The sequence below is a fragment of the Schistocerca nitens genome, chromosome 2, assembly GCF_023898315.1.
Source record: "Schistocerca nitens isolate TAMUIC-IGC-003100 chromosome 2, iqSchNite1.1, whole genome shotgun sequence".
NCBI classification, from domain to species: Eukaryota; Metazoa; Arthropoda; class Insecta; order Orthoptera; family Acrididae; genus Schistocerca; species Schistocerca nitens.
In genome coordinates this window covers 939,949,595-939,972,011 of record NC_064615.1, presented here as the reverse complement: position 1 = coordinate 939,972,011, position 22,417 = coordinate 939,949,595, and the positions used below count along the sequence as shown (strand labels likewise).

The following is a 22,417-nucleotide window of genomic DNA, read 5'->3' as shown; positions in this document are numbered from 1 at the left end:
CGGGCGTGAGTCGTGCTTCGGTAGCTCAGTTGGTAGAGCACTTGCCCGCGTAAGGCAAAGGTCCCGAGTTCGAGTCTCGGTCGGGCACACAGTTTTAATCTGCCAGGAAGTTTCATATCAGCGCACACTCCGCTGCAGAGTGAAAATCTCATTCTGGAAACATCCCACAGGCTGTGGCTAAGCCATGTCTCCGCAATATCCTTTCTTTCAGGAGTGCTAGTTCTGCAAGGTTCGCAGGAGAGCTTCTGTAAAGTTTGGAAGGTTGGAGACGAGGTACTGGCAGAAGTAAAGCTGTGAGTACCGGGCGTGAGTCGTGCTTCGGTAGCTCAGTTGGTAGAGCACTTGCCCGCGTAAGGCAAAGGTCCCGAGTTCGAGTCTCGGTCGGGCACACAGTTTTAATCTGCCAGGAAGTTTCATATCAGCGCACACTCCGCTGCAGAGTGAAAATCTCATTCTGGAAACATCCCACAGGCTGTGGCTAAGCCATGTCTCCGCAATATCCTTTCTTTCAGGAGTGCTAGTTCTGCAAGGTTCGCAGGAGAGCTTCTGTAAAGTTTGGAAGGTTGGAGACGAGGTACTGGCAGAAGTAAAGCTGTGAGTACCGGGCGTGAGTCGTGCTTCGGTAGCTCAGTTGGTAGAGCACTTGCCCGCGTAAGGCAAAGGTCCCGAGTTCGAGTCTCGGTCGGGCACACAGTTTTAATCTGCCAGGAAGTTTCATATCAGCGCACACTCCGCTGCAGAGTGAAAATCTCATTCTGGATACATCCCACAGGCTGTGGCTAAGCCATGTCTCCGCAATATCCTTTCTTTCAGGAGTGCTAGTTCTGCAAGGTTCGCAGGAGAGCTTCTGTAAAGTTTGGAAGGTTGGAGACGAGGTACTGGCAGAAGTAAAGCTGTGAGTACCGGGCGTGAGTCGTGCTTCGGTAGCTCAGTTGGTAGAGCACTTGCCCGCGTAAGGCAAAGGCCCCGAGTTCGAGTCTCGGTCGGGCACACAGTTTTAATCTGCCAGGAAGTTTCATATCAGCGCACACTCCGCTGCAGAGTGAAAATCTCATTCTGGAAACATCCCACAGGCTGTGGCTAAGCCATGTCTCCGCAATATCCTTTCTTTTAGGAGTGCTAGTTCTGCAAGGTTCGCAGGAGAGCTTCTGTAAAGTTTGGAAGGTTGGAGACGAGGTACTGGCAGAAGTAAAGCTGTGAGTACCGGGCGTGAGTCGTGCTTCGGTAGCTCAGTTGGTAGAGCACTTGCCCGCGTAAGGCAAAGGTCCCGAGTTCGAGTCTCGGTCGGGCACACAGTTTTAATCTGCCAGGAAGTTTCATATCAGCGCACACTCCGCTGCAGAGTGAAAATCTCATTCTGGAAACATCCCACAGGCTGTGGCTAAGCCATGTCTCCGCAATATCCTTTCTTTCAGGAGTGCTAGTTCTGCAAGGTTCGCAGGAGAGCTTCTGTAAAGTTTGGAAGGTTGGAGACGAGGTACTGGCAGAAGTAAAGCTGTGAGTACCGGGCGTGAGTCGTGCTTCGGTAGCTCAGTTGGTAGAGCACTTGCCCGCGTAAGGCAAAGGTCCCGAGTTCGAGTCTCGGTCGGGCACACAGTTTTAATCTGCCAGGAAGTTTCATATCAGCGCACACTCCGCTGCAGAGTGAAAATCTCATTCTGGAAACATCCCACAGGCTGTGGCTAAGCCATGTCTCCGCAATATCCTTTCTTTCAGGAGTGCTAGTTCTGCAAGGTTCGCAGGAGAGCTTCTGTAAAGTTTGGAAGGTTGGAGACGAGGTACTGGCAGAAGTAAAGCTGTGAGTACCGGGCGTGAGTCGTGCTTCGGTAGCTCAGTTGGTAGAGCACTTGCCCGCGTAAGGCAAAGGTCCCGAGTTCGAGTCTCGGTCGGGCACACAGTTTTAATCTGCCAGGAAGTTTCATATCAGCGCACACTCCGCTGCAGAGTGAAAATCTCATTCTGGAAACATCCCACAGGCTGTGGCTAAGCCATGTCTCCGCAATATCCTTTCTTTCAGGAGTGCTAGTTCTGCAAGGTTCGCAGGAGAGCTTCTGTAAAGTTTGGAAGGTTGGAGACGAGGTACTGGCAGAAGTAAAGCTGTGAGTACCGGGCGTGAGTCGTGCTTCGGTAGCTCAGTTGGTAGAGCACTTGCCCGCGTAAGGCAAAGGTCCCGAGTTCGAGTCTCGGTCGGGCACACAGTTTTAATCTGCCAGGAAGTTTCATATCAGCGCACACTCCGCTGCAGAGTGAAAATCTCATTCTGGAAACATCCCACAGGCTGTGGCTAAGCCATGTCTCCGCAATATCCTTTCTTTCAGGAGTGCTAGTTCTGCAAGGTTCGCAGGAGAGCTTCTGTAAAGTTTGGAAGGTTGGAGACGAGGTACTGGCAGAAGTAAAGCTGTGAGTACCGGGCGTGAGTCGTGCTTCGGTAGCTCAGTTGGTAGAGCACTTGCCCGCGTAAGGCAAAGGCCCCGAGTTCGAGTCTCGGTCGGGCACACAGTTTTAATCTGCCAGGAAGTTTCATATCAGCGCACACTCCGCTGCAGAGTGAAAATCTCATTCTGGAAACATCCCACAGGCTGTGGCTAAGCCATGTCTCCGCAATATCCTTTCTTTCAGGAGTGCTAGTTCTGCAAGGTTCGCAGGAGAGCTTCTGTAAAGTTTGGAAGGTTGGAGACGAGGTACTGGCAGAAGTAAAGCTGTGAGTACCGGGCGTGAGTCGTGCTTCGGTAGCTCAGTTGGTAGAGCACTTGCCCGCGTAAGGCAAAGGTCCCGAGTTCGAGTCTCGGTCGGGCACACAGTTTTAATCTGCCAGGAAGTTTCATATCAGCGCACACTCCGCTGCAGAGTGAAAATCTCATTCTGGAAACATCCCACAGGCTGTGGCTAAGCCATGTCTCCGCAATATCCTTTCTTTCAGGAGTGCTAGTTCTGCAAGGTTCGCAGGAGAGCTTCTGTAAAGTTTGGAAGGTTGGAGACGAGGTACTGGCAGAAGTAAAGCTGTGAGTACCGGGCGTGAGTCGTGCTTCGGTAGCTCAGTTGGTAGAGCACTTGCCCGCGTAAGGCAAAGGTCCCGAGTTCGAGTCTCGGTCGGGCACACAGTTTTAATCTGCCAGGAAGTTTCATATCAGCGCACACTCCGCTGCAGAGTGAAAATCTCATTCTGGAAACATCCCACAGGCTGTGGCTAAGCCATGTCTCCGCAATATCCTTTCTTTCAGGAGTGCTAGTTCTGCAAGGTTCGCAGGAGAGCTTCTGTAAAGTTTGGAAGGTTGGAGACGAGGTACTGGCAGAAGTAAAGCTGTGAGTACCGGGCGTGAGTCGTGCTTCGGTAGCTCAGTTGGTAGAGCACTTGCCCGCGTAAGGCAAAGGCCCCGAGTTCGAGTCTCGGTCGGGCACACAGTTTTAATCTGCCAGGAAGTTTCATATCAGCGCACACTCCGCTGCAGAGTGAAAATCTCATTCTGGAAACATCCCACAGGCTGTGGCTAAGCCATGTCTCCGCAATATCCTTTCTTTCAGGAGTGCTAGTTCTGCAAGGTTCGCAGGAGAGCTTCTGTAAAGTTTGGAAGGTTGGAGACGAGGTACTGGCAGAAGTAAAGCTGTGAGTACCGGGCGTGAGTCGTGCTTCGGTAGCTCAGTTGGTAGAGCACTTGCCCGCGTAAGGCAAAGGCCCCGAGTTCGAGTCTCGGTCGGGCACACAGTTTTAATCTGCCAGGAAGTTTCATATCAGCGCACACTCCGCTGCAGAGTGAAAATCTCATTCTGGAAACATCCCACAGGCTGTGGCTAAGCCATGTCTCCGCAATATCCTTTCTTTCAGGAGTGCTAGTTCTGCAAGGTTCGCAGGAGAGCTTCTGTAAAGTTTGGAAGGTTGGAGACGAGGTACTGGCAGAAGTAAAGCTGTGAGTACCGGGCGTGAGTCGTGCTTCGGTAGCTCAGTTGGTAGAGCACTTGCCCGCGTAAGGCAAAGGTCCCGAGTTCGAGTCTCGGTCGGGCACACAGTTTTAATCTGCCAGGAAGTTTCATATCAGCGCACACTCCGCTGCAGAGTGAAAATCTCATTCTGGAAACATCCCACAGGCTGTGGCTAAGCCATGTCTCCGCAATATCCTTTCTTTCAGGAGTGCTAGTTCTGCAAGGTTCGCAGGAGAGCTTCTGTAAAGTTTGGAAGGTTGGAGACGAGGTACTGGCAGAAGTAAAGCTGTGAGTACCGGGCGTGAGTCGTGCTTCGGTAGCTCAGTTGGTAGAGCACTTGCCCGCGTAAGGCAAAGGTCCCGAGTTCGAGTCTCGGTCGGGCACACAGTTTTAATCTGCCAGGAAGTTTCATATCAGCGCACACTCCGCTGCAGAGTGAAAATCTCATTCTGGAAACATCCCACAGGCTGTGGCTAAGCCATGTCTCCGCAATATCCTTTCTTTCAGGAGTGCTAGTTCTGCAAGGTTCGCAGGAGAGCTTCTGTAAAGTTTGGAAGGTTGGAGACGAGGTACTGGCAGAAGTAAAGCTGTGAGTACCGGGCGTGAGTCGTGCTTCGGTAGCTCAGTTGGTAGAGCACTTGCCCGCGTAAGGCAAAGGTCCCGAGTTCGAGTCTCGGTCGGGCACACAGTTTTAATCTGCCAGGAAGTTTCATATCAGCGCACACTCCGCTGCAGAGTGAAAATCTCATTCTGGAAACATCCCACAGGCTGTGGCTAAGCCATGTCTCCGCAATATCCTTTCTTTCAGGAGTGCTAGTTCTGCAAGGTTCGCAGGAGAGCTTCTGTAAAGTTTGGAAGGTTGGAGACGAGGTACTGGCAGAAGTAAAGCTGTGAGTACCGGGCGTGAGTCGTGCTTCGGTAGCTCAGTTGGTAGAGCACTTGCCCGCGTAAGGCAAAGGTCCCGAGTTCGAGTCTCGGTCGGGCACACAGTTTTAATCTGCCAGGAAGTTTCATATCAGCGCACACTCCGCTGCAGAGTGAAAATCTCATTCTGGAAACATCCCACAGGCTGTGGCTAAGCCATGTCTCCGCAATATCCTTTCTTTCAGGAGTGCTAGTTCTGCAAGGTTCGCAGGAGAGCTTCTGTAAAGTTTGGAAGGTTGGAGACGAGGTACTGGCAGAAGTAAAGCTGTGAGTACCGGGCGTGAGTCGTGCTTCGGTAGCTCAGTTGGTAGAGCACTTGCCCGCGTAAGGCAAAGGTCCCGAGTTCGAGTCTCGGTCGGGCACACAGTTTTAATCTGCCAGGAAGTTTCAACTCTCCAATTGTCTACATCTCACAGTTTTCCAAATTCCAGAATTTGAGGCCTTATTTGTACGTTCTATGTATTTAATCGGATAAAGCACGAGCTCTGTACTACCGTTACATGTTAGTAACCATATCCAAACTCTAATTAATTACGTAACTAAATACGAGAGAAATTATTCTAATTAAAGTTCGTAATGATTTTCTAATGCAAAACTAAACATATTACTATAAAAGATTGTCATTTAATACTGTATTTTATACCTTATTCGGCTGTAACATCAGTTTCTTTACGTTTTTTATATTTTAATTGTAACATCTAAATTGTAAAAATTAACAATGTTTTATTTTGGAAGTTACTGTTAAAATTCTATACGGCCTATAAAGCGATGCAGCGAGGCTGCGCATTGGTTGTTGAGCTGTTGTTTTGTCAGTCAGTTTTAAAGTTACTTTTAGAAGTCAAGGAGATCAGTTAAGTCTGTCCGTGTTTTGTTTACAAGACGAGTGTGCAGTTCCGATGTCAATTAATGTGAATAAAGTTTGTCAAGCATGAAAATTTCCCTTTCATTCATCAATGGACCAAGCCGAAGAAACTTAAGTAACATTTAACATGAATCGTTACAACGTCTTGTGTTTGTAGTATAGTGTTTCAACATTTTTGTCCACCACTGTCTATATTATCGAAACAATCCCGAAAAAAAAGACTACATTTCGCCCAGCTCTCCGCAGCATGGACGCCGCAAAGATTTAGTGAATGAGAACCGCAAGGAGAAAATTGCCGACAGATTTTCTTTTAGCATCTGTGCTTGAGCTCCCTGACAGACGCCACTCATAAAGGTCCCGTCGTCATAACTCTGTCTACGACATTGTGAAAACTGTAAGCCATACCGCTTCAGCTTTTCGCAAAGCATTTCAACGCTTGACTATTCAGTCTTCTGGTCACAGTCAACAGATTCGAGAAAAGATTTTTCTCTGCTCAGGTTTTATCATGAGTTGCATCCACAACAGAAAAGCATTTATAACGTTTTACTCCTGTTAAAATACTCTCCAGCTACATAAAAAAATTAGTTCTAAACGTTAGATAATGAACCATGTTTATAAATTCGTTCTAAACATAATACGATACATAATGAACCATGCATTTATCTCCTTGTTGCAACGAATCAACTTTTATTAAATGCTCTTTGATAACTGGATCAAACTTTGCCAAAAACTCTAAGGCGAACAAAAAAATTGTTATTGTGAAGTTCTCCGACTAAGTCTCTATCAGCCCTCAAAGCTAAACCTCTTCCCACTAGAAAAAGGATCATTTCAATTACACAATGCAGCGTACTTCGATGCAATACTGTTATACACTTACATTGTTTCGGTCGTCTGAATTACTATTTGCGCCATCCTAATTACGTCGTTTTGTGACCATCGCCGCTTTCATGTTCACTCACTTTTTGTTTCAGCAGTTTCTAGCCTCTTGATAATCCCCAGCCAAAGTGAAGAGCCGGATCAGTTTTAACACAAATCCGTGCGTCGTGAAAACAACCGGCAAATAAATCAATACAATGCTTGCTTTTCTTTACTCCGAAAACGCCAGACCCTTTTCGAAATTTCCTCATTTTTTATGATAAGTTCAACCACATTTGCAGAGAAAAATTAACTATTTTTTCTGTCCTGTGGCAGTCTTTTTGGTGTTTGCTCATGTGGTCGCCTAACAGCTTTTTATACCTCCAAGCTGTTCAAGCACTATTTTTTTCCATTCCACAACCGGTATCAAATCTAAAAGCTTCTCATTTCCTGTCGATCAAGCCGTTAAAATATGTTTAGTTTTTGGAACGATTCGCTGCCTCTTGCTCTAGTACTATCACTTTCATTTTTTTGTGTGCACTCCTCAACGCAAATACCGCTCCCTCTTAATCTCTTTCATCTACGTGGTCCCATCTCTGCACCGTCGATGCTGTAGGTGCTTCTTAACAACAACGCATATCAACATTTGCAAAATTTTTGGAAAAGGCCCCAATTTTTGCACCAGAGGGACGTTCTCAAGTACCTACATAACAACAGCGTTAATGAGTTGTAAGTAGAACCATCTAACTAACAACATACCTGAATTTTGGAATTCTGATACTGCTCACGTTCAGTTAAGGAAACCTCAGATTCGTGTCGACGTCCTGTTGAGTCCTCCGACACTGCTCGTTTAGCGGGTGGCACAAAGGCTATCAATGTACACTCCTGGAAATGGAAAAAAGAACACATTGACACCGGTGTGTCAGACCCACCATACTTGCTCCGGACACTGCGAGAGGGCTGTACAAACAATGATCACACGCACGGCACAGCGGACACACCAGGAACCGCGGTGTTGGCCGTCGAATGGCGCTAGCTGCGCAGCATTTGTGCACCGCCGCCGTCAGTGTCAGCCAGTTTGCCGTGGCATACGGAGCTCCATCGCAGTCTTTAACACTGGTAGCATGCCGCGACAGCGTGGACGTGAACCGTATGTGCAGCTGACGGACTTTGAGCGAGGGCGTATAGTGGGCATGCGGGAGGCCGGGTGGACGTACCGCCGAATTGCTCAACACGTGGGGCGTGAGGTCTCCACAGTACATCGATGTTGTCGCCAGTGGTTGGCGGAAGGTGCACGTGCCCGTCGACCTGGGACCGGACCGCAGCGACGCACGGATGCACGCCAAGACCGTAGGATCCTACGCAGTGCCGTAGTGGACCGCACCGCCACTTCCCAGCAAATTAGGGACACTGTTGCTCCTGGGGTATCGGCGAGGACCATTCGCAACCGTCTCCATGAAGCTGGGCTACGGTCCCGCACACCGTTAGGCCGTCTTCCGCTCACGCCCCAACATCGTGCAGCCCGCCTCCAGTGGTGTCGCGACAGGCGTGAATGGAGGGACGAATGGAGACGTGTCGTCTTCAGCGATGAGAGTCGCTTCGGCCTTGGTGCCAATGATGGTCGTATGCGTGTTTGGCGCCGTGCAGGTGAGCGCCACAATCAGGACTGCATACGACCGAGGCACACAGGGCCAACACCCGGCATCATGGTGTCGGGAGCGATCTCCTACACTGGCCGTACACCACTGGTGATCGTCGAGGGGACACTGAATAGTGCACGGTACATCCAAACCGTCATCGAACCCATCGTTCCACCATTCCTAGACCGGCAAGGGAACTTGCTGTTCCAACAGGACAATGCACGTCCGCATGTATCCCGTGCCACCCAACGTGCTCTAGAAGGTGTAAGTCAACTACCCTGGCCAGCAAGATCTCCGGATCTGTCCCCCACTGAGCATGTTTGGGACTGGATGAAGCTTCGTCTCACACGGTCTGCACGTCCAGCACGAACGCTGGTCCAACTGAGGCGCCAGGTGGAAATGGCATGGCAAGCCGTTCCACAGGACTACATCCAGCATCTCTACGATCGTCTCCATGGGAGAATAGCAGCCTGCATTGCTGCGAAAGGTGGATATACACTGTACTAGTGCCGACATTGTGCATGCTCTGTTGCCTGTGTCTATGTGCCTGTGGTTCTGTCAGTGTGATCATGTGATGTATCTGACCCCAGGAATGTGTCAATAAAGTTTCCCCTTCCTGGGACAATGAATTCACGGTGTTCTTATTTCAATTTCCAGGAGTGTATGTCCCTTCTTCACAGCATTGTCCTTTCAGCCTTACTCTCGTTTTTGATAACCTGATGAACTGTAACAGTTTTTTCCGCTCGGGTCTTTCGTCTCCATGATGCCGGGTGTTGGCCCTGTGTGCCTCGGTCGTATGCAGTCCTGATTGTGGCGCTCACCTGCACGGCGCCAAACACGCATACGACCATCATTGGCACCAAGGCCGAAGCGACTCTCATCGCTGAAGACGACACGTCTCCATTCGTCCCTCCATTCACGCCTGTCGCGACACCACTGGAGGCGGGCTGCACGATGTTGGGGCGTGAGCGGAAGACGGCCAAACGGTGTGCGGGACCGTAGCCCAGCTTCATGGAGACGGTTGCGAATGGTCCTCGCCGATACCCCAGGAGCAACAGTGTCCCTAATTTGCTGGGAAGTGGCGGTGCGGTCCCCTACGGCACTGCGTAGGATCCTACGGTCTTGGCGTGCATCCGTGCGTCGCTGCGGTCCGGTCCCAGGTCGACGGGCACGTGCACCTTCCGCCGACCACTGGCGACAACATCGATGTACTGTGGAGACCTCACGCCCCACGTGTTGAGCAATTCGGCGGTACGTCCACCCGGCCTCCCGCATGCCCACTATACGCCCTCGCTCAAAGTCCGTCAACTGCACATACGGTTCACGTCTACGCTGTCGCGGCATGCTACCAGTGTTAAAGACTGCGATGGAGCTCCGTATGCCACGGCAAACTGGCTGACACTGACGGCGGCGGTGCACAAATGCTGCGCAGCTAGCGCCATTCGACGGCCAACACCGCGGTTCCTGGTGTGTCCGCTGTGCCGTGCGTGTAATCATTGCTTGTACAGCCCTCTCGCAGTGTCCGGAGCAAGTATGGTGGGTCTGACACACCGGTGTCAATGTGTTCTGTTTTCCATTTCCAGGAGTGTATATTATGTATAAGGTGTCAAAATAACAATAAAGGAAAAAAACAAAAAAAAAAGTCTTTGTCAGTCCTCGTTCGCCTCACCTGAAGATGGCTGGCAGTTGTTCAGCCGAAATATCGTGCAATGAAGTTTACGACGACTGGCTGCAAGCCCAAAATCTTTTTGATCAATGACCTTGCCTTCGCTGGGGAGACGAGTACCATCACAGTCAGGTGTAATACTAGCTTTGTCTCCCTCTTTCACGTTTCCAACTAGAATTCAAAGACAGAAAACAAAATGCCTATTTGCTGACAATTGGGAATCGGATCCACCAGTTGCTTACGAACCTGTGGGCTTTGCTCCAAAATAAATGGGATAAACGCACGGCAGGGAATGAGAGCATGAGGACAGCGCATTCAATAAACAAGTGTAATAAGTCGACGGAATATTGGAAACAATAAGGTTGTATTTTGTAATAAAAAATGAAAGTGATTCAGAAAGGGAAAGACCTACAAAATATAGTACTGTTTACTGTACGAAACAGATGCGGCATCTTAAGGATTTATTGGAATTGTTTAACAAAAAATGTAATCAAAAATTTAAAAGAGGACCTTTCCTTATCACTAACAAGGTAGTTAGCACATCAGTCACCGTTTCTGACCAGAGCCTACCTCTGTCCTGAAGCACATTTGAATGTACCGAAAGTCCAGTTTCCAAGGCCCAAGTATTAATAAGTGATTGGAAAGAGGAAGGTTAAGCAGAGCGAGGATGAGAATTCATATGGAGAAATAGCTCCCGATGTAAGTTCTTTATCTAGTTTGTCTGCACAATCTGGATAGTAGGTGGCAGCATCGGATGTTGCGACAGCTACAATGGTAGTGAATTAACATGACGTAGGGGTGCCCTTAATAGGTACATGGATAGTCGCTGTGGATCTGAAAGATCCAAAAGAGAAAAGTGGATAACTCTGGAAAAAAACTAGTGAATCTCTTCCTCAAAAAATGGAACATGAGAAACGGCTGTCATTCTTCATATATTTATTAAAAATTGGAACAAAAATTTGAAAAAGAGGTAATACTAGTGCTGTACAGCCAGAAGTGCAATGTGTGGACCTCGAAGATCCAGCACGACTAATCGGGTGTTGATGATCAGAGGAATGCTGACTTCCTCTGCTCGCCAACACTTGATGAAAACGCGCGTCAGTTTACAGTTTGCATCGGAGAACAGACCAGACCAAGATGGGCGCCTTAGTCTCTTCTATTAACACTCCACCTTCTTTGTCCCACACAAGATGACTCGTCTCTACCAAGCACAGGCATAGAGAGATAGTGCGGCCAAGTCATCTCTTAAGGTCATTAGCTCGGTTCTCAAGTAAAAGGAAACTGCCCAAGTCGGCATACTACACACCCCCTACGATCAGTGATGCCCGGATCCACAACCTCCAACCGGATACAGTAGGGATCGTTGGAACTGCATCAGAATAGCAGCCAATTTGTGTGGCAGTGGGAAAGCTTTGCAAAGTAGCCGAATTCAAATGAGCACTTTCTGCTTATCATTAGCTGCCATCTTGTGGATTTCGCTTAATGAATTAACAACCAATGCCATCAACCCTGAAACTTTGGCTACAGCGACTCAAGTATCTGGGGATGTCATTAATACAAAATGGTTCAAATGGCTCTGAGCACTATGGGACTCAACTGCTGAGGTCATTAGTCCCCTAGAACTTAGAACTAGTTAAACCTAACTAACCTAAGGACATCACAAACATCCATGCCCGAGGCAGGATTCGAACCTGCGACCGTAGCGGTCCTGCGGTTCCAGACTGCAGCGCCTTTAACCGCACGGCCACTTCGACCGGCCATTAATACACTCATGCTCATAAACTAAGGATAATGCTGATACATGGTGAAACGACGCTCTAGTGGGCGGTTTGCGGGCTTAAATCACCTCGGGGTATGACCATGCGGTGCATTGACCTGCGGCCGTCACACGGTGGCGCTAGCAGCAGTCCACATATGCAGAGGTGTGTTGGTGCATGTCAGAGCACGGTGCAGCGAGTAAGTGTGCAGACGTTTTCAGACGTGTTAATGGTGACTGTGTGTTGAAAATGGCTCAAAGAACACATATTGATGACGTTTTGAGGGGTAGAATACTAGGGCGACTGGAGGCTGGTCAAACACAGCAGGTCGTAGCATGGGAGGCGTGTGCCACAAACTGTGATCTCAAGATTATGGCAACGATTCCAGCAGTGATGACGTTTTGAGGGGTAGAATACTAGGGCGACTGGAGGCTGGTCAAACACAGTAGGTCGTAGCATGGGAGGCGTGTGCCACAAACTGTGATCTCAAGATTATGGCAACGATTCCAGCAGACAGGAAACGTGTCCAGGCGCTACAGTACAGGGCGTCCACAGTGTGCAACACCACAAGAAGACCAATATCTCGCCATCAGTGCCCGCAGATGGCCACGGAGTACTGCAGGTAGCCTTGCTTGGGACCTTATCACAGCCACTAGAACAGTTGTCTAGAGACACACAGTCTACAGACGACTGAACAGACATGGTTTATTCGCCCAGGGACCAGCAAGGTGCATTCCACTAACCCCTGGTCACAGGAGAGCCCGTAAAGCCTGGTGTCAAGACCACAGTACATGGTCATTGGAACAGTGGTCCCAGGTTATGTTCACGGACGAGTCCAGGTATAGTCTGAACAGTGATTCTCGCCGGGTTTTCATTTAGCGTGAACCAGGAACCAGATACCAACCCCTTAATTTCCTTGAAAGGGACCTGTATGGAGGTCGTGGTTTGATGGTGTGGGGTGGGATTATAATTAGTGCACGTAAACTCCTGCATGTCTTTGGCAAAGGAACTGTAACAAGTCAGATGTATGGGGACGTTATTTTGCACCAGTATGTCCGCCTCTTCAGAGGTGCAGTGGGTCCCACCTTCCTCCTGATGGGTGATAACGCACGGCCCCAACGAGCTGCCATCGTGGAGGAGGACCTTGAAACAGAAGATATCAGGCGAATGGAGTGGCCTGCCTGTTCTCCAGACCTTAACCCCATCGAGGACGTCTGGGATGTTCTTGGTCGACGTAGCGCTGCTCATCTTCAAACCCCTATGACACTTCAGGAGCTCCGACAGGCATTGGTGCAAGAATGGGAGGCTATACCCCAGCAGCTGCTCGACCACCTGATCCAGAGTATGCCAACCCGTTGTGCGGCCTGTGTACGTGTGCATGGTGATCATATCTCATACTGATGTCGGGGTACGTGTGCACGAAATAGTGACGTTGTATAGCGCACGTGTTTGGGGACAGTTTTTTCTACTTATCACCAATACCATGGACTTACAGATCTGTGTCGTGTGTGTTCCCTATGTGCCTATGCAATTAGCGCCAGTTTTGTGTAGTGCCACGTTGTGTGGCACCACATTCTGCAATTATCCTTAATTTATGAGCATGAATGTAGTTCTCCCTTCTCAGTCCAAGGATATTAAACATGTAAAATTTGGCCATAAAGTTTCCTTGAATTTAAACCGATTATCATATGAAAAGTTTTTAATTAAATGAAGGAAACCTCTCTATATTTGAGGTGCTACATGTCCTAACAAACGCGGTTTGTGCGCTAGTAAATGGTTCGTTTTATCTAATTTATTTTACATTTCGCTAACGAAAATTGCTCTAGCTTCCCGTTGTTTGTCCTGCGAATTAATTTTTTCCCAGTAAAAACGACGTTTTCTGAACTAATACTGATTACAGTTTTCTGTTTATGTTAATGACAATTCGAGGTGCAGTTCAAAACTGCTGTAGGTATTTGAACTCGCTGTCTTAATAGGCACTGTGAAATATATCCCTGTGTTTGTTAATAATTGACAGCAGCACGAAACCTGTAGTTTCTCCTTGTTGCGAAAGATATTTCTTGACACATTGTGCTTACATTTTTTGTTGCTGAGAATTCGAGACATTCAATTTGAAGCTAGTGCCCTACTTTACCCATTCACGAACTAGTAGAGTACACTTCAATAAACTAAACTCCGTCGGAACAGGCCTTGAAGTCCAACGGTACCGACCGATCGCCGTGTCACCTTCAGCCCACAGGTGTCACCAGTTGCAGATATGGAGAGACATGTGGTCAGCACACCACTCTCCCGGCCGTTGTCAATTTTCGTGACCGGTGCCGCTACTTTCCAATCAAGTACCTCCTCAACTGGCCTCACAAAGGTTGGGTGCACTCCACTTATCAACAGCGCTCGGCAGACTGGACGGTTACCTACCCAAGTGCTAGCATTGCCCGACAGCGCTTAACTTCGGTGATCTGCCGGTGTTATCACTGCGGCAAGGCCTTTGGCTACACTTCAATAGAAACGGACACTTATACCGTAGCTGTCAATGTACAAGCAACAGCGCATTGGTCCTGAAATGATCGTTGCTGGCACGCAGGCCAACGTTTTTCTATGTGGATCTTTAATCCTCATTGATATGGAGACACTGAGTTGCGACACTCGTTGATTGAAACCAGGGTAGTGAAACCAGTTTCGGTAAATAGATGTCTACGTGGCGGTATCAGCATAAAAGTCAGTTTTAACGTTTTGTTAGTACCGAAGTGCCACTTTTGTCTCTGAAATGGAAGTTGTGGCAGTTACATTGGCAAGAGCGGTGTTCAGACTTTGTGCTTGGAACTAGAACAAAAGAGAAACAGTGAACGTGTTTGAATACGTGACTGGATAAAGAGAAGATGTCAACTTTTGTGCCAAACGGCGAATTTTTTTAAAAATAAAAACATTATGTAATAATGTTTCGATCGCGTACATTTTCAAAAAACGTTTATAAAAGGGTCATTTGAAAAGTTCGCGGAATCACCACGAGAGGTCAGCGCTAGCGCAACAAGTTGTTCACGTGATATTCATTGGACTGTTGCCTGTAAACACGTGCCACGTCAGTGCTCTTGGAAGAGAGCTGTGGGGGTGAAGTGGCTCTGTTGTTGTCCCCGCGTAGTGATTTGCAAAGATGGAAAAAATCGAGATTCGAGCAGTGATTAAGTGCTTCGTAAAATAAGGTATGGAAACAAAAGACAGTCATGCCGATTTCCAGACTACACTGGGGGACTCTGCTCCTTCATATTCAACTGTTGCCATGTGGACAAATGAATTTAAATTTGGTCGGGAGAGCTTAGATGATGATCTGCGCAGTGGTCGGCCAAGATGTGTCACTACTCCAGAAATCATTGCTAAACTGCACAAAATGCTCATGGAGGATCGCCGATTGAAAGTGCGTGAAATTGCACACGCTTGTCAAATGTCATCTGAAAGGGGCATATCACATTTTAAGTGAAGAATTAGAAATGAAAAAATTATCTGCAAGATGGGTGCCGCGACTCTTGACGCGCGCCCGCACTCATATGCCGTCGCCATGGCAAAATTACACGAACTAAGGTATGAATTGTTGCCACACTCGCCTTATTCGCCTGATATGGCTCCGCCAGGTTTCCATCTCTTCTCAGAACTGAAAATTTTCTAGGTGGACGAAGATTCACTTCAAACGAAGAATTGATAGCTGGAGTTGACAACTATTTTGCAGGCCTGGAGGAAACTCATTTTCGAGATGGGATCAAAGCACTGGAACATCGTTGGACCAAGTGCATTAATCTACAAGAAGACTACATTGAAAAATACAAAGAAGTTTCAGTGATGTAAGTACTTTTCTTCTATTCCGTTTCGAGAACTTTTCAAACCACTCTCATATGTACTGACTAGTTTCATTTGACTAAGAATTCATCTTCACATCTGAGAACATTCAAAGAACAAAAAATTGCCTGAAGATAAATTTTAGGAACTAAATCTCGAAATTACAAAATTTTGAAAGTGATAAAATAAATAAAAGTAATTGTAAAATACATGTCAGCATGAAACCCTGCAACGTCTAAATGGCTGGAAGCTATGAGGCGTATTCGGAAAGTAAGGTCCTATTACATGCGATTAGGTCTGATGGAACTTTGCACAGAAGTGTTGGGCAGTGTCTTTAGAGTGCCTGTCGATAGCTTCACGTCGCTCTTTTATCAGAGCTCTAAATGACCACGTAGAAATGCCTAAAACAACAGTGTCGCCTGGCAAGTATGTGGATCTAGTGAGAGATTTAGCCTGAAGCTATGCAGCCCACATAACATAAATGTCATGTTTTTCTTTTTTCAAGACAATTTTCGGCTGTATTCTGCAGGGGCAATGAAGACGCTCCTGCAGCGTTTTCGATGCGAAGTGTTTGATCACCCACAATACAGCTCTTAATTAGCTCCCTCCGTTACTCATCTCTGATCACATGAACCGCTGGCTACAAAGACATTTTGGCACAAACAACGAAAGGCAGACCAGTACAGAGAATTGGCGGAAAGCACAGGCGACTGTTTTTTGTGAAGAGGGTGCTGGAAAGTTTGTACAACGCCACAACAAATGTCTAAGTCAGTGCGGCCACTATTTAGCGAGGTAGCTGGAAGGTGTGGCTAACTCTTGCGAATTAAAAGTTTTTTATTTTCACTGTGGTTTTCATTTCGCGACCGACCGGACCTTACTTTCCGGAAAAAAATCGTTCAAACGGCTCTGAGCACTATGGGACTTAACATCTGAGGTCATCAGTCCCCTAGACTTAGAACTACTTAAACCTAACTAACCTAAGGACATCACACACATCCATGTCCGAGGCAGGATTCGAACCTGCGACCGTAGCAGCAGCGCGGCTCCGGACTGAAGCGCCTAGAACCGCTCGGTCACAACGGCCAGCTTACTTTCCGAACAGCCCTCGTATTTAAGAGAACAAAAATGAGCACCAGATAAGTGTGTAGTACATATGAATTAACGAAATTACAATAGAGAGGTAATATATAAAAATATAGTGTCCATGTGACTAACATTTGCAATAAACTGAATAGGTCAGCAAGGTACGTCAACTAGTTCCGAACCTATAGGAACAAGAGGGACAAAACGGATTTTACATAGTGAAAATTATTACGAACATAAAAATAGCAATAATAGTTAAAAAGAAACATGCGATAATTACTGACACTTCAGTCAATTATAAAATGTACATAGCGTCATGCTTTCATGATGATCCAAACTTAGTCTTGATACAGCAATCAGTAGGTCACAGTTAAGCCAGACCTACTGGATACGTAACCATTTCTCAGCTTTAACAGGCTGTTCGATGTAACGATGTTGTATGCAGGGTGATACCGTGATGATGTTACAAACTTTCGGGGGTGATGGACAATAGTAAATGTACCAATTTAAGATGAGGGACCCTATTCCGGAAACGACCGAGTTACTAGTTATAAGTGAAAATCTTTCTGATACCTCTGGCAGTTGACCTTTCTGCCGCAAACTCTTTGCTTTCCATATTTCAAGAGGTGGTATTATGGACCAAAATAAGAAATCCAGTAAAAATGGGGTCTGAAGTGCACAGGCCTACCTTAAGACCTATGAAATTTGTTCGTCTTTGCTACTGTGAAACATCCCTTCTACTGAAGAAAAGTTCATACCTCTTAAGGTATGCATTTTAAAGCTCATATTTACTGTACAATTTTTTCATGTTTTAGTCCATACTACTTCTCCCAAAATATTGAAAACAAGAATTTGCAGCAGAAGAAGTCTACTGTCAGAGGTATCAGAACGATTTCCGCTTTGTAACTTTCGACTCGGCAGTTTCTGGGCCAGGGTCTCTTACCTCAAACTGATACATTTACCCTTCTACATCATCACTGAAAGTTATAACATCATCACGGAATCACTGTGTATACGACATCGTTAAATCGAACAACTTGTCAAAGCTGAGAAATGTTTACGTGTCCAATAGGTCTGATTTAACTTGACCTGCTCATTGCTGTAAGAAGACTAACTGATTGATTGATTTTAACAGGAGAGATGAAGAAGCTTATGTCTGACCCGCCACTGCCCGCATCGAAACTAGGTTTATTGTGCGGTATCGCTCCCTGTATATCTAGCAAAGCCAACCAGTGCCCTTAAATAGTGCAAGGAGTCCCTCTACCAGCTTTTTGTTAGACACAATTTCTTCAGATCTACTTGTCCCGGAGATTGTGTATCTTTTACTCTCCAATGCCATGCATTCGATTAGGTGCAGTTTCTTCACCCTCATCACAGATCCTACATTTAGGGTCCTCTTCCGTTATACCCATTGTGTGTAGGTGTTTTTTGAAGTTCCCATGGCCAGTCATCAGTCCAGTCATGAGTTTGATCTCTTTCCTGTTCAATCCCAGAATTACAGAGCTTCTTTTAAAATATGGCTTGGGCATCATTACCTTACCATGTTTTTGCTTGTGGACCTTGGTCCAATATCCTACGTGTTGTTTCCTAAGCCAGTTCCGTAGTTCTAATTTGATCATAGCCTTGGTGATTTCAAGACAGGTTCCGGTCCAATAAACGGAGTTGATGCCTCATCCTAGCCAATCTATCGGCTTGTTCATTGCCACAGATCCCTGAGTGGCCAGGGACCCACACTAGGTTCACCCTATTGCTCCCCCCTAGCTCCACCAGAGCCCTGTGGCAATCTGCAACAAACTTAGATCTTGAAACTTCCTGGCAGTTTCATATCAGCACACACTCCGCTGCAGAGTGAAAATCTCATTCTGGAAACTTAGATCTTGTTGCTGGAGCTGCCAATGATTTCAGGGCTGCCTGGCTGTCTGAATAGATGTAGATGCTACGGTCATTATAGCACCTACGCATATTCTCCTCCACACATGCCCTGACTGCAGTAATTTCAGCTTGGAATACAGAGGCCAGTTTCCCTAGAGAGATGATGCTCTCCAGTCTTGGCTGAACCCTACCCCAACGCCTTGGTCTGTTTTCGACCCATCGGTGAACTAAATGCTGTCCCCCGTACGGTTTCGAACTGTTTTCTCCCACTGCTCCATACTTCCAATTGTTATGTTGTAAGGCTTAAGAAGACTAACTGCTGTCCTTACTTGCGAAAGTCAAATCAAAAGTTATCGGAAGGCCGGCTGTTGGCGCGCGAGAATGCACAGTTAGACCATGCGGTAGAAGAACAAGAATAATTGCAATGTAGTTTAAAATATATGCTGTAAGAACACTTACACGAAGAAAATATAAGAAAAATATACGGGAAAAAATTAGACATTGTTAAATGAGGCGTTAAACATCGGGTGAATGATATTTAATAGAGAAGTTGCAAATGGAGCACCCTGTAATTCGCTCTGTGGTGAAAAAATTACAACAGAAAGCTACTAATTTACGAATTATTTGCCAGTATACAACATCAAATGAATAAACATAGCAGTAAGATGAGAAGTGTATAGAGCGCTACGTACTAGGACGTGAAGGCAGCGATGGCCGCCGTTGGACACACAGGTGCAGCTAGAAGGCGGAAGACGGCTATTCGTTTCAAATCAGAATGCTACTACGTGCGAGGTCTCAGTACAACCGACTTGAACGCCCGAACTTACAGACTTCGGACATCGGTCGGCGAAATTCAGATCATTTTGCTTTCTTCGGTCGAATCGATCGACGTTCCCATACACAAAACATGGAACGTGCGAAATTTGAAGTTTAGGACAAGAAAGGGGCTGCATCCTGAGGATGAGGACTACACTCCAAGGTAAAAAACGACTCAGCACGAAGGAATTATCCTAATGGGACCAAATCAGTGAAGGATACACGCGCGTACAAACAAACGATTACAATTTCAGAAAAATGATTTTTCGAGCGAAAGAGCGTCACCAACTGAGCAGATCAATAATGTTTTGGTCCACCTCTGGGCTTATGCAAGCAGTTACTCGGCTTGGAATTGATTAAGAGAGTTGTTTGATGCCCTTCTGAGTGACATCGTGTCAAAGTCTGTCCAATTGGCCCGTTAGATGTCAAAATCCTGAGACGATTGAGGGCCCTGCTATAATGCTCCAAATAGACGTCCTCAGTTGAAAAGAGATCCGGCGACCTTGCTGGCCTCAGTACGGTTTGGCAAGCATGAAGACAGGCAGTAGAAACTTACTCCGTGTGCAAACGGAACTGTCTTGCTGAAATGTAAGCACAGGAAGACTAGCCATGACGAGCAACAAAATGGGGTGTAGAATATCCTCGACGTACCGCTGTGGTGTAAGGGTGCCGCAATGACAACCGAAGGGGTCCTGCTATGAAATGAAATTATACCCCAGACCATCACTCCTGATGATGTTGATGTGTGGTTTGTGGGGCGCTCAACCGCGCGTTTATCAGCGCCCGTACAAATTCCCAACCTTTGCTCAGTCCAATCTCGCCACTTTCATGAATTATGATGAAATGCTGAGAAAAAACAAACACCCAGTCAGTCGAGGCAGCATCCCTAGGGCGGGCGACGCTCAGGTTGGTACTCCACCTCTGTCTGGATCGCTCCCAGGTTCGCCTTAGGCCTATAATCTTATTGACTGGAGTAAATGGCTCTGAGCACTATGCGACTTAACTTCTGAGGTCATCAGCCGCCTAGAACTTAGAACTAATTAAACGTAACTAACCTGAGGACATCACACACATCCATGCCCGAGGCAGGATTCGAACCTGCGACCGTAGCGGTCGCTCGGCTCCAGACTGTAGTGCCTAGAACCGCACGGCCACAGCGGCCGGCCTGACTGGAGTAAAATTGTCTTCAGTGATGAGTCCCGCTTCGAACTGAGCCCCGGGAACCAGCGAAGACCCGTCTGGAGACGCACCAGACAGCGGTGGGGAACGAACCTGACTGTCGGCCACCAGGAGTGGTTGTTTCGGGTGCCATTTTTTTACCGTAATAGGACGCCTTTGGCTGATCATCCGCGGCACCCTTACCGTTCAGTGGCACGTCGACGATACTGTACGCAGCGTTTTGTTTCCCTTCATGATAAGCCATCCTGGGCTTATACAGTATTTCAACAAAATAATATCCCCCCCTCCCCCATCCTCCTCACACGGCTAGAGTTTCTGTCGCTTGTGTTAATGCTTGCCAAAACCTACCGTGGCCAGCTAGGTCGCCGGATGTCTCGTCAACTGAGAGCGCTCTGAGCATTATGGGCAGGACCCTTCAACCAGCTCGGGATTTATAAGATGTCGCCAGCCTGGGTGGCCGAGCGGTTCTAGGCGCTACAGTCTGGAACCGCGCGATCGCTACGGTCGCAGGTTCGAATCCTGCCTCGGGCATGGATGTGTGTGATGTCCTTAGGTTAGTTAGATTTAAGTAGTTCTAAGTTCTAGGGGTTTGATGACCTCATTAAGTTAAGTCCCATAGTGCTCAGAGCCATTTGAACCATTTGAACAACTCCGTCAATCAATGCCATACTGAATAATTGCTTGCATAAGGGCCTTCGGTGGACCAATGTGTTATTGACTCGCTCAGTTGATGAAGCTCTTTCTCCTGAATAAATCATCCCATTATTGTGAAATTGTAACCATTTATTTGCTTGTACATATACATCATATAAGCCTATAGCGATTTCCGTCCCATTCGGATAATTCCTTCGTGAGGGTTATGATCGGAATTCGCTACTCATTTGGAAACCACAAGTTTCAAACAAATTATAAATTTATAAATAACTAATTGAACTTTCTCTTATATTATGCATGTTCTGTGATTGTCTAGTCATTTCTGTCTTATTTCTATACTTTAAATGCCCCATGTATTCTGTAACACAGACACAATGTGTATCGGAAATTTAGGTCTTGATTATAATCTCAAGAAAAAAAAATCGTCCGTTCAAGAGAGAAAGGTGGCTTCTATCAATTTGATGCTTAATGTTTCTGTAGTTGGTCTTGTATGGGTTGTCGTAGGTAATCATTAGCTGAGTACGAATCATTATTACTTCTTACTGGGTCTTTACACCGATGCTATATGTGGTGGCTTGAAATTTGGTGTATTTATTTCTGCTTTTCAGCTCTTTAGATGTTCAGAGTACCTTATTCTAAAATTAGTATTTGTTATTCACGCATATGCAGATTGGCAGTCGTTGAAGTCTGGGTGACATAGTCTGATGTCTGAATTGCTGAATTTATTTGAAGCTGTGCAGAGTGTTTGTAATCTTTCGATGTCCATTTGTACCACGAATCATCTCTTTATCTCATATTTTCATATAACTTGTCCAGTAACTGAGCATAGAGTGTACAGTGCGCGCCACATTAGAATAGATTCCAACCTCCTTGGCAGAACAGAATCTGACATCTTTAATTCCGCCAAGAACTGACGAAGGAGATCGCACGCACTGGAACCAAGCTGTAATTTGATGTTATCGGCGGCGGCCTCTGGCGACTATTGTCGGTGCCACAGTTACCGCAGCATTATATGTACAAGGGGCATTCAGTAAGTAATGCAACACATTTATTTCCCGAAAGCTGGTTGGTTTTATTCGGAATCCTAGTAGGGTAAGTCGGGGAAACTTGAAACACTTTTTTCTTCAGCATAAAATTTGTGTGGTTTTTCAATTTTCTTTGCCTTCTGACAGCATGTTCACATAGGATGACATGCAGTACAAACTTATGCACAATATACTACAGAGGTACTGCCACATAAAATAGAAGAGATATGATAAAATAAAAATGTACTTGAGTGATATCTGGGTGAGATGGACCAGTGTACTGGGAGAGCTGGACCAAACTAAAATGGCTATACATGAAGAAAACAGTCAATTAAGATTTC

The 22,417-nt window shown here is 46.7% G+C and overlaps 18 non-coding genes across 18 annotated transcripts; all 18 read left to right on the top strand.

Moving 5' to 3' along the window:
- Nucleotides 1-13: 13 nt before the first annotated feature.
- On the top strand, nt 14-88 carry Trnat-cgu (transfer RNA threonine (anticodon CGU)). The gene has a single exon. It is a non-coding gene; the product is annotated as a tRNA-Thr (tRNA).
- Nucleotides 89-314: 226 nt separating this feature from the next.
- On the top strand, nt 315-389 carry Trnat-cgu (transfer RNA threonine (anticodon CGU)). Its single transcript has one exon. It is a non-coding gene; the product is annotated as a tRNA-Thr (tRNA).
- A 226-nt stretch (nt 390-615) lies between these two features.
- On the top strand, nt 616-690 carry Trnat-cgu (transfer RNA threonine (anticodon CGU)). The gene has a single exon. It is a non-coding gene; the product is annotated as a tRNA-Thr (tRNA).
- A 226-nt stretch (nt 691-916) lies between these two features.
- Nucleotides 917-991, top strand: Trnat-cgu (transfer RNA threonine (anticodon CGU)). The gene has a single exon. It is a non-coding gene; the product is annotated as a tRNA-Thr (tRNA).
- Nucleotides 992-1,217: 226 nt separating this feature from the next.
- On the top strand, nt 1,218-1,292 carry Trnat-cgu (transfer RNA threonine (anticodon CGU)). Its single transcript has one exon. It is a non-coding gene; the product is annotated as a tRNA-Thr (tRNA).
- A 226-nt stretch (nt 1,293-1,518) lies between these two features.
- On the top strand, nt 1,519-1,593 carry Trnat-cgu (transfer RNA threonine (anticodon CGU)). Its single transcript has one exon. It is a non-coding gene; the product is annotated as a tRNA-Thr (tRNA).
- Nucleotides 1,594-1,819: 226 nt separating this feature from the next.
- Nucleotides 1,820-1,894, top strand: Trnat-cgu (transfer RNA threonine (anticodon CGU)). Its single transcript has one exon. It is a non-coding gene; the product is annotated as a tRNA-Thr (tRNA).
- A 226-nt stretch (nt 1,895-2,120) lies between these two features.
- Nucleotides 2,121-2,195, top strand: Trnat-cgu (transfer RNA threonine (anticodon CGU)). Its single transcript has one exon. It is a non-coding gene; the product is annotated as a tRNA-Thr (tRNA).
- A 226-nt stretch (nt 2,196-2,421) lies between these two features.
- Nucleotides 2,422-2,496, top strand: Trnat-cgu (transfer RNA threonine (anticodon CGU)). Its single transcript has one exon. It is a non-coding gene; the product is annotated as a tRNA-Thr (tRNA).
- A 226-nt stretch (nt 2,497-2,722) lies between these two features.
- On the top strand, nt 2,723-2,797 carry Trnat-cgu (transfer RNA threonine (anticodon CGU)). Its single transcript has one exon. It is a non-coding gene; the product is annotated as a tRNA-Thr (tRNA).
- A 226-nt stretch (nt 2,798-3,023) lies between these two features.
- On the top strand, nt 3,024-3,098 carry Trnat-cgu (transfer RNA threonine (anticodon CGU)). Its single transcript has one exon. It is a non-coding gene; the product is annotated as a tRNA-Thr (tRNA).
- Nucleotides 3,099-3,324: 226 nt separating this feature from the next.
- Trnat-cgu (transfer RNA threonine (anticodon CGU)) lies at nt 3,325-3,399 on the top strand. Its single transcript has one exon. It is a non-coding gene; the product is annotated as a tRNA-Thr (tRNA).
- A 226-nt stretch (nt 3,400-3,625) lies between these two features.
- On the top strand, nt 3,626-3,700 carry Trnat-cgu (transfer RNA threonine (anticodon CGU)). The gene has a single exon. It is a non-coding gene; the product is annotated as a tRNA-Thr (tRNA).
- A 226-nt stretch (nt 3,701-3,926) lies between these two features.
- Nucleotides 3,927-4,001, top strand: Trnat-cgu (transfer RNA threonine (anticodon CGU)). Its single transcript has one exon. It is a non-coding gene; the product is annotated as a tRNA-Thr (tRNA).
- Nucleotides 4,002-4,227: 226 nt separating this feature from the next.
- Nucleotides 4,228-4,302, top strand: Trnat-cgu (transfer RNA threonine (anticodon CGU)). The gene has a single exon. It is a non-coding gene; the product is annotated as a tRNA-Thr (tRNA).
- Nucleotides 4,303-4,528: 226 nt separating this feature from the next.
- Trnat-cgu (transfer RNA threonine (anticodon CGU)) lies at nt 4,529-4,603 on the top strand. The gene has a single exon. It is a non-coding gene; the product is annotated as a tRNA-Thr (tRNA).
- Nucleotides 4,604-4,829: 226 nt separating this feature from the next.
- Nucleotides 4,830-4,904, top strand: Trnat-cgu (transfer RNA threonine (anticodon CGU)). Its single transcript has one exon. It is a non-coding gene; the product is annotated as a tRNA-Thr (tRNA).
- A 226-nt stretch (nt 4,905-5,130) lies between these two features.
- Trnat-cgu (transfer RNA threonine (anticodon CGU)) lies at nt 5,131-5,205 on the top strand. Its single transcript has one exon. It is a non-coding gene; the product is annotated as a tRNA-Thr (tRNA).
- The last annotated feature ends 17,212 nt before the right edge of the window (nt 5,206-22,417 follow it).